The sequence below is a fragment of the Marmota marmota genome, unplaced genomic scaffold (assembly GCF_001458135.2).
Source record: "Marmota marmota marmota unplaced genomic scaffold, marMar, whole genome shotgun sequence".
NCBI classification, from domain to species: domain Eukaryota; kingdom Metazoa; phylum Chordata; class Mammalia; order Rodentia; family Sciuridae; genus Marmota; species Marmota marmota.
This window is the reverse complement of record NW_025999842.1, coordinates 29,099,112-29,110,493: the sequence shown is the minus strand read 5'-3', so window position 1 is coordinate 29,110,493 and position 11,382 is coordinate 29,099,112.

Sequence of the window (11,382 nt, the reverse complement as noted above, 5' to 3'; positions counted from 1 at the left end):
ATTTCCTGTGTAGAATAGGGGTGGAAAATAACCACTCATTAGGGTTAAAGATCAAATGAGATTACATATTAGAAGCACCGGCTTTCAAATATGGGTGCAAATTTGGGTGCATGCTGGAATCATCTGGGGAATTAAAAGAAAAACACTGATGTCTGGAATTATGATCAAATGGTCCAAGGTTTGAGCTGAGCATCAAGAGCTTTAAGAGCTCTCCAGGTGATCATAAAATGGAGTCTAGGTAATAACCAGTGATTTAAAGCACTTGGCTGGTACCAAGATCCATTAAGTGGTACCAAGATCCATTAAGTGGAAAGTCAATAGGAAGGGTTTGGGGACAGGACTGATGTTCAGTGTCTCACAAATAATTTGGAGAATCATCTCCGGCCTGCATGATTAAAACTAATTGTCTAGACTATTCTGAATGTTTCTTAAGAGACCTTTGTTTAACAGTGACCACACTCACCAACTTTTCATTGTTCCCATTGGTCGATCTATTAAATGTTCCCAAGCTCAGTTAATGAGAATTGACCTTAGTGGTATAACAAGGTTTCAGAGGCACAGTGAGGGACCAACCCATAGTAGGGACCTGTCACAGATAGCTATTTGATCATGTTGAATGAGAAAAAAAAATCTAGTTGCAATTTCTTATTGTAGGTTCATTTGGTTTGAAATGAATTCCCACTGTTTCCCTGGTCCCTGAGTCCAGCAGGCTGGGGCTGATGGACCTGGAGGGTACCCTGCCTGCTGTGTTACCTAGGCGGTCAAACTGCAATTTCCTGTAGGATAAAAAGAGAATTTCAGTCAAGTGGGATTCAGTCTTCAGACTGATTATAAGTGGATGTAATGGGGGTAATATCCCTGATGGAATAGAACATTTTTTTCTTCCAACTTTTCAGCCTCTGAAATGTCAGTTGACTTCAGTGATTTTGCCTCTTTTGCTCTGGCTTATCAAGGAAGTGGCTTCCTACTTTTTGATTCTGAGATTTTTAAATTAATGATGAATGATGAGATGACAATAGGGAACACAGACTAGTCTCCAGCAGAACCTGCTTTTCTCTGCACGAGGTATTAGAACACCTGCCCTTCAGTGTGTAAACATACAAGGTATGAGTCCCTATTTCCACCATCTAAAACAATCTGAGGAGTCATGACATGAAAATTTAAAGTGGATGTCACTAGAGGAAAAGCAAAATTCTTAACGGGGCAACTTTACTGATCTTAATCACATTTCCATCAAAAGCAAATCTAAAACATTCTGTATATAAATAGGAAAATTGCTCATCACTTGCTTGAGTGATGTGAGCCAACTGAACAAAAGGTCTCATGACAAGGTGTTTGCCTTTTTTATGCAAATGTAAAATAAATATTCATGAAGCTTTATTTTAGGGAGAGAAATTTTAAATGGCAAAACTATTTAAGTTTTATTCACATAGGCACAAATATCTTAAATCCTCTTGAGAACAAGGTAAGGGTATAATTAAACATTTTTTTAAAATGCGCAGGTGTAGGTGTGCTTATATATACATGACCATTTTCACTGAGAATCAGATAAAATGAACCATGGTCAATTCTCACCCAATGGCCTGATTGTTTGGAAAAATCGCAGAATTATATTTATATAGAAACCTCATTCTCATTTACCTAATCAATCAAAATGACAGGGGGGTCATCACAAATCTCTGCCTACTCATTTCCCAGCTTCAGCAGTTATCACCTGATGGCCCATCTGGCTTCATCCATACTAAATCATGTCCACTCTCAGATTAATTCAAAGCAAATCCCAAATATTATGTTATTTCATCAAAGCTTTTTGTTTATTAAACCAAAATTGAAAAAAAACCCAATTGTTTATAAATCAGAAGTATCAGCCAATTCCCATTTAGCTGTAAACTGTTAGATTGAGCCAATTCAGTTACCAAAGGAATCAAAATAAATTGGCTGAATTTATTTTTTATAATGGTTTATGTAATCAGACAAAATTGCTGTTCATAAATTCTTCTAAACATAAAATAGCAAGATACTAAACCAGCTTTCAATTAGAAAATGTTAAGTACTAACCATACTAGTGTGTCTCTCAAGAGATGGGTTTGCATTCACATCTTTGTGAGCAACTCTAGGTCTCTGTTATCTCACAAGACACATTCAAATCTCAGTATTTAAAGGTTCAGGTTTTTATCTGTTGATATTAAAGTTCATGATTTACAGAATAAGAAAATTGTTATCCCTGTGTTTTGAGGAAAGATTACGGGAGAAAAAAAAATTAGAATAACTAGAAAATACTCGTGAAGCCTTTGTAAGTTTTGTTGGGTGTTGAATACATTAGATGATAGCTCTCAACTGGAAAATGGTGTTTGATCCGTTCAATTTAACAAAGGAAGATTTTTAAACATAATTCATATCTGGAACTGCAGTCATAAATGGTGATTGTGCCTTTAAAAATCATTTCATGTTGCATAAACATTTTTACGACTATTTAGTCATTGCTGGTGATTTAATTAAAATATAATGCAGAGGGAAAGAGAGCATTAATTCTGATTAACTTGAGCTAACCAACGTTGTAGTCAGTTTGAATTTTAAATGTTTTAAGAAATAACTTTTTTTATTATTACTTTCAATAACTACATAAACTAAGTTGATTTCACATGAAGAGTAATGAATAGAAAATACATATTTGAGTAGCTTCTGTTTGCAAAGAGCATTTCAAAGGATTTTATTTATTGTTTTTGTAATCATATGACATATATCCAAAGTCTTGTTTATGTTACTAGTTTGCTTGGCAAATGCTTTCACTTTAGATTATGCAAAGATAAAACTTTAGTTATTCCAGCTGGGATAGGGTTGTCAAAAATGTTGAATGAGTAGAATCTATATTAATAAAAATTTAATTGTACAAAATCATACCTACCTGGATAGCAAAGAATAAGTCATTTAGGGGAGCCAAGTTCTCAAAGCAATTTTTATGAACAATAATTATTTTCCATATTCAAAGGACTGTCAAGGAGCAAGGAATATTTTTAATATTCTGGAATCGAGTATCAGAAAGTGTGTCTGCTGTGTGTGTGTGTGCTCGCATGCTTGCGTGTGTTCAGGACCTATTCATGCACATTACTATTTCTGCATGTTCCTTAAATGCCAGGCTTTCACTGTATCTGATCATTGCATTCATCTATAATGAGATCCTTCACTCCACAAGCCCCATCCTCTAACTTCATTCTTCTATCAACTTCTGTCTCCTTAGGAAATCAGATAACCACCTTTGTTAGAAAGGTGTGTAAAGGAAGAACAACCGTGGTTCTGTGTGAAGACCTTCAGTCCTTGTGGGGAATGGAGTGTAGGATGCAAAGTGGGGATCTTCAGAACCTCTAGAGGCTCAGGGGCTGCCCCTGATTACTTCCTAGTTTTTACTTGGGTCCCAGATAACTAAGGGCTGAGGCACCAGAGTTCTGAGCGGGTGTGCTATTCTTGTATTTTAATACCTGGCAGAAAGAATGCTGATCAGAATTTTTCATTTATCACAGAAGTTAAAGTGTGTGTATGGAGGATGTAAGTGACGATTAGAAATCCTGTGTCCCTTAAAGTAAGTTTATTACTAATCAATTCAGGACTCAATTTAATCAATATTTTAATATTAAAATGTACATTTTAATATTTAAAAATTATTAGTATCATGGCTATGAGACAAAAGCAGACTTTAACTTTTAATTTTCATTCAGAAAAATTGATGGAACTATTAAAAGATGAATCTTTTCTAATTTGGGCACATTTTTTGCCACATTATAGTATAATTATCATACAAAACAATATTAACATAGCTTTATTTATTTTTTATTTTTTTTGAGGGGGGTACCGGGGATTGGACTCAGGAGCATTCAACCACTGAGCCATATCCCCAGCCTTATTTTGTATTTTATTTGGAGACAGGGTCTCACTGAGTTGCTTAGTGCCTCACTTTTGCTGAGACTGGCTTTGAACTCACAATCTTCCTGCCGCAGCCTCCAAGCCGCTGGGATTACAGGCATGTGCCACTGTGCCTGGCTTAACATATAATAACATATAATAAACATTAATAAACTCTGTATTTTTAAAAGTAGTTGTTAATTTTAAACAAATAGAGAATTTCACTATCCATAGTGTGGTAGGTGGGAAATTGCTATTCTCCCTCCAAGTTGTCTAGCTCCTAATCCGTGGTACCTGTGAATAGTACCTTTAAAAGGGACTTTGTGGAAGTGATTAAATTAAGGATTTTAGAAAGGGGAGATTATCCTGGATTATCTGCACAGGCCCAATGTTCACAAGGATCCTTAAAAGAGGGAGGCCGGAGGGTCAGACCACGTAATGGCAGAAGGATAGGGGGAGGTAATTTGATATGGCGTCCAGAGTCATGGAACCAGGACAGCCCCTGGAAGACAGACAAGCAAGGAATGGATATTCCTCAGAGCCACCAGAAGAGACCAATCAGCCCACTGACTTAAGCTCATTGGGATAGATTGTGGACTTCTGACCTCTAAATTATAAGAGAAAAAACTTATACTGTTTTCAAGCCACTGAATTTGTGGTGATTTGTTATAGCAGCAACAGGAAACTAATACCCATAGGAAATAAAGGCACTAATGACCTCCTGCTTGAAGACAATTACACAAGAATTAAAAATGAAAACATGTAGTCAATTCAGATCTTACCTTCCTTTATCCTGTTTATTCTTAAACAGAACAGTAGACATGAACTTTCTTGTCTCTTTCAATTTGTAAATGAATGCTTAATTTAAAAACAAATTAAGCTAAGAGAAACATTCTTCTTAAGTCTTAGAAAACCTCTGCAGGTTAAAGGTGGATTTTCACTTCAGCGTGCTACTAGGGATGTGGTTTCCACTGTTTACTGGTACTTTGTAAAAACCCACAGCAAGTGTATTTTTGCATGACTCATCTTTAGTTCTGAAATACATTGCAGGATAGTTGTTCTAACTAGAGATGATTGCTGCAAGCCCACGCCATCCTAGCTCCTTGCTACGATGATTAAGAGTTGATTAAGAGTTGACTCTGCTACTGTGCATTGAGAGTCCTGGCAGGAAATTGAGCTAGAAATTTAGAACAAGAGGCCAAGGCTACATTTGTAACTTGTAAGTAGGTTACAATTCTGTCTTTAATACTCATTTTGTACTTCCTCTGCCACATGTTGATATCTCCATTATTGATGTGCTATATCAAATAATTTGGAATACAGAGAAAACAAAATAAAACAACCAGCATAGCCCTGTCTCTAATACTCTCAGCATTTGGTGCATTTACCCTGGGCAAACAGCTGTTTTCATCTTAACCCAAATGTTATCCATGTACCAATGGATTTGCATCTTTCTTTTTTAAACTTCACACTGTGATCTAACCCTGAAATAGCGGTAGCTTTAAACCTTAAAATACCTACAAATAAGGATCTAAGTTTCTACCATGATTATTTGGTTGTAAGTAACCATGTTTGGCCATAAAGAATCTCTACTGAAGGGATATTAGGGGACTCACATAATGGACAGCTGGATGAAGAACAAGGAGAGGAACGAGGACAGGAGGCAGGGAGGCTCTGGGCATGGAGGCCCAAGAAAGCACACAGCCTTTTCTCTTGAGCACTGATCCTGGATGCCATTTATTCCCAACTTGTGGTCACTGCACTCAAGATTCAGATCTTAGAGAGAGAGTCTGGTTGGCCAGCCTGGGTTCCGTGCCTTATCCTGACAAAGGAGGATGGGACACTGTGTAAGTCAAGTGGCTGTGAGAAGAGAAAGTGGAAGTGAGGTGGCTGCACAAAAAAAAAAAAAAAAAAAAGCCAGGTCGGGTATGGCCAGGGGAACTTGTGACATTGCTCACCAAAATCAGTTCAGTTGATCTTAGAGGTAGGATGGAATGGGATGACCCTCCCAGGGGTGGGGGACTGCTGGCTGGCCAGAGAAATATTTTAAAATCATAACCATCATGATTGGTATTTTGCCTGGTTTTGTTTTAGAAAAGCAGATTGAATCCCAAATTACATTTCTCTTGTATTTATAAATATGAAGACTTCTAACCATTCTGACAAGAAAAGTCATTTTTCTTCAGCTGCAGTAACTGCCTCTAAAGATGTCAGAGCTTGGTTGCAGGGTGTCCAATATGTAAGTTGTGTTTCATGAGCATTTTGTTAATTCTCAGATGTGTATCTCTTTGAAATGGTAGAACCTGCAGTAACAAGGGGGTTTCTCAGACTCCCCAGCTGACCTCTTGTCTCCCCACCATCTTGGGAAATCCAGAATTTCCCCAGAGGTTTGTGAGTTGGCCATGATGGGTGGTGTGTAGCAGCCTGAGGGCATTGTAGTGTCACAAGCAGTGTGTGAGCTGTGTAGATTGTCTTGCACATAGTAGCCTCCTGAGGGGATAGGCCTGGCTCTGCCATCTCCCTGTCAGGGATTGAATGCATGATGCAGATGCACCTCCCCTAGCTCTGCCTAAGATCCCACACAGCACCTGAGATGGGTGTGACTCACCAAGATGTCAATCAATCTGCTGACCATGAGACATCACAAAGCAAGACTCCATTCTTGAAACCTTATCCCCCTCTGATATCTCCGCTATAAAATAAAGGAAACATGGGCTCGCCGTCTCTTTTCCAATGCTCTTTCCAGTGTGGAAGCTGACCCTTAAGGATGCAGAACTGTCCCTCCCTCGATTTGAAAATTACTCTCTATGTCGCATGGTTTTTCACCACTTTCTTAGCTTAATGTTGCAGCCAGCTCTTTTAAACCCAGTTCATCTCATCTGGACAGGTCATTGGCAAGACTGTAGGTTGTTGGAGAAAGGATAGTCTTCTATCCTGGGGCTTTAGGTACTTGGACATTAATTTAGGCTAATGAATCAAGACCTCTACAATGAAAACTACAGAACACTAAAGAAAGAAATTGAAGAAGACCTTAGAAGATAAAAAGATCTCCCATGCCCCTGACTAGGCAGAATTAATATTGTCAAAATGGCCATATTACCCAAAGCGCTATTCAGATTCAATGCAATTCCAATTAAAATCCCAACATCATTCCTTATAGATATAGAAAAAGCAATCATGAAATTCACCCAGAAAAATAAGAGACCCAGAATAGCCAAAACAATCCTCAGCAAGAAGAGTGAAGCAGGAGGCATCACAATACCAGACCTTAAAGTATACTACAAAGCTATAGTAACAAAAATGGCATGGTATTGTCACCAATATAGACATGTAGACCAACAGTACAGAATAAAAGATACAGAGACAAACCCACATAAATAGAGTTATCTCACACTAGACAAAGGTGCCAAAAACACACATTGGAGAAAAGATAGCCTCTTCAACAAATGGTGCTGGGAAAACTGGAAATTCATACTCAATAAAATGAAACTAAACCCCTATCTCTCACCCTGCACAAAACTCAACTCAAAATGGATCAAGGACCTAGGAATTAGACCAGATACCTTATGCCTAATAGAAGAAAAAGTAGTCCAAATGTTCATCATGTCAGATTAGGCCCTGACTTCCTTAACAAGACTCCTTTAGCACAAAAAAATAAAATCAAGAATCAATAAATGGGATGAATTCAAACTAAAAAGCTTCTTTTCAGCAAAAGAAACAATCATGAGGTGAACAGAGAGCCTACTTTTGGGGAGCAAATTTTTGCCACATACACATGAGATAGAGCACTAATACCCAGAATATATAAAGAACTCAAAAAACCTTAACACCAAAAAACAACAACAAAAAAAAAAAAACCAAAGAACCAAATCAATAAATGGGCTAAGGAACTGAACAGATACTTCTCAGAAGAAGATATACAATCAATCAACAAATATATGAAAAAATGTTCAACATCTCTAGTAATTAGAGAAATGCAAATCAAAACTTAGATTTCATCTCACTCCAGCCAGAATGGCAGCTATCAAGAATACAAACAACAATAAGTGTTGGCAAGGATGTGGGGGAAAAGGCACACTTATACATTGATGTTGGGACTGCAAATTGGTGCAGCCAATCTGAAAAGCAGTATGAAGATTCCTTACAAAACTTGGAATGGAACCACCATTTGACCCAGCTATCCCACTCTTCCGTCTATACTCAAAAGACTTAAAAACATACTGTACGCAGTACGCAGCCACATCAATGTTCATAGCAATTCACAATAGCCAAACTGTGGAACCAACCTAGATGCCCTTCAATAGATAAATGGATAAAGAAACTATGGTATATATACACAATGGAGTATTACTCAGCAGTAAAAGAGAATAAAATTATGGCGTTTTCAGGTAAATGGATGGAATTAGAGAATATCATGCGAAGTGAAATAAGCCAATTCCAAAAAACCAAAGGCCAAATGTTTTCTCTGAAAAGTGTGTGCTAATATATAATGGGGGGGGGTGCATGGGATGAGTGAAGGAACTTTGGATAAGGCAAAGGGGAGGGGGGAGAGGGGATGGGGGAAGGAAAGACAGTGGAATGAGACAGACATCGTTACCCTAGGCACACGTATGATTACACGAATGGTGTGACCCTACTTTGGGTACAACCAGAGAAGTCAAAAACTGTGCTCTATTTGTGTATAATAAATCAAAGAGCATTCTGCTATCATGTATAATTGATTAGAACAAATAAATAAATTAAAATTTAAGAAAACAAATAAATTTTTTAAAAAAGAGAGATCAAAGTGGCTTGGGCATGGTGGCACATGCCTGTAATCCCAGTAACTCAGGAGCCTGAGCCAGGAGATCACCAATTAAAGACCAACCTTGGCAATGTAGTAAGACCCTCAGCTACTTAGTGAGACCCCATCTCAAAAAAGTAAAAAGGGCTAGGGATGTAGCTCAATAATAAAGCACCCCTGGATTCTGAGAGAGAGAGAGAGAGAGAGAGAGAGCAGGATTTAAAGCCTTTTTTGGTTAAAAGTTGACAGATTTCCCTCACCTTTCCCTCTTTAACTGGTTATTTGATCGGCTGAGCTAGTACCCTGAGCAGATATGCCGACAGTATTTAAGAGCACCACCACCTTAGCTGCTAGAATGGTCTGGAGCCCCATCTGCAGTCATCTGCACATCTAGAATTTTAGCTAAGTTACTCAATTAGAGCATTTTTAGGATTTTTAGGCCAATTTCATGGCAGGCTTCGAGGTACAGTGGTGACAAGACAGACAGAGTTCCTTGTAAGATAACCATCTAGCAAGGAAGACAGACCATTTAGAGAAATAATTATCATAAATGGTGAAGAGCCAGGCTGGCAAAGGCTCAGGGCCCTTGGAGAACACCCTTGGGAACCTCACCTGGCCTAAGGTAGAAGAACATGGAAGTTGAGACCTGCATATGAGTCACCAGTTGGGCAGAAACGAGGCAAGAAATGGGCAAGGCAGGTGATAACCATCCACACAAAGCCTTGGAGATAAATGAAAATTCAAAAACTGTATAATAGTTGGCCTGGCCAGGGAAAAGAGATGGCTGAGAAGGAGCTGGTAGAGATCAGATTCTGGAGGAGATTTTTTTTGGTCATGTTGAGGTATTTGATTTTAATGCAAAAGGGGAGCTGTTGGTGGTTTAGGCAGACATGAATAGGTCACTTTTTTCCATAGACTCTCCTTCCATGTGACTGGAGACCTTGGTGAGCAAATGAACTGCTAGAATGTGAGATTCCACCAAGTTTCAAAGCATTTCTGCCTTAGTCAAAGTCAGAAAGCACAGAACAACCTCTGGATATAATGAACCCCCTCCTGAGATATTTAAACAAGGAACCCCCTTGAGATCCTGAGGAATGAACTAGTTCTCACCCAACACAGCATATCTTATATCTTGGCTGCTCAACCAAAACAAAAGAACTCCTCTCAGTCCAAACTCTTCTTTTTTGCTGATTAATGAGCTATGTCCCAGAGAGGGAAAGGGCCTTGCCTGAGGTTGCACAGAGGAAGAGCCAGATCCAGACTGAGTATGACTCCGAGGGTCCCAGCTATTAATTAGCAGAAATCACACGGTTCCAGATCCACAATGGCTTCACTGTATTCACCATTTAGAAGACTTTAGGTGGGTCTGGGTGTCAAGGATCTCTGCCTTGGTCATATCCTTCACCCCAAAGATGGCCAGAGTGAAAACTGTAAAGATCAGGATAAAATTTAGGGTGAGGCCTCTGGTGCCAAAATGGTCTATAGAGGGGCCTGTATAGCACTTTGGTTTACCTTTTCCCAGGGTGGAAATGGGGAAGCAGGGGCAGAGGCATGGGGAGGGGCTGAGCAGAGACTGAGTGAAGATTCCTGGTAGGGGACCCTCCCTCCTCTCCTGTCCCCATGCCTGGTGTCCAGGGTCTCATAGAGAGCCCTTAACATGCTCTGTGCTTTCCCACTGCTTGGTTCTCCATACTTTCTACAATGTCAAGATCAGGAACCTGAATATAAAAGAAAACTAATTATGATTAACATAATCTGTAAGAACCTCAGACGAGAAACCTGAAGATGGTACAGGGTACATGGCCAGCTCCCCAGGAGAGCCTATGATGACTGACTTTGTTTTTTTTTTGTGAAATATTTTGACAATTTTCCTATTGGGCTCATTAGCATTATTTTGACTTGTAATTTTTTTTTCATTTGGAGAAAAGTAACCCCTTTGTTATATATATTATTAATGTATTTAAAATATATTCTCTACTAAGTTCTTTGTCTTTAAATTGTATTTAAGGCAGAGTTTGCTTTAATATACATACTTTAATGTCTTTTGTGATTTTTTTTCATTGCTTCTAAGCTTAGAAAGCCCAGAGATTTGCTCCATAGATATGTACATTTTCTTCTACTTTTTTAAAAAAATATATTTTTTTAGTTGTGGATGGACACAATACCTTTGTTTATTTATTTTTATGTGGTGCTGAGGATCGAACCCAGTGCCTCACACGTGCGAGGCAGGCGCTCTACCACTGAGCCCCAGCCCCAGCCCCTACATTTTTTTTTTAATAGAATGAGTTTTTAACTTTAAACTCAATAATCTACATTAAAGTTAATTGGGGGAAGGTAGAAAAGTCTTTTGACTTCTTTGGCTAAAAGCCTTACCTAAATCTGTTGAGATGGCCAGCTGCATGATTTTGTTGTTGAAGATGATGCGTCAAGCACTTGACAAGACTCAGAACTGGTCCTGCACTGAGTTTCTAGCCCAAGAGCACTTGGCCTGGTGTGACTCAGAGCTGATGACTCAGCTTGTCGACCAGTTTACTGAAGGCTTAGCCAAGTCCTGTAAACCTCAGTGGCCCTGGCTGCCCCAGGCTCTGCTTCCTGGGGGGCTTCATTCTGTCTAGTGCAGCTTCCATAGAAGGAAGACAGGCAGGCAAACTTTGAGCTTGGAGAGAATGGTAGGTAGACTCAGAGGTTGACCCTCCCACCCC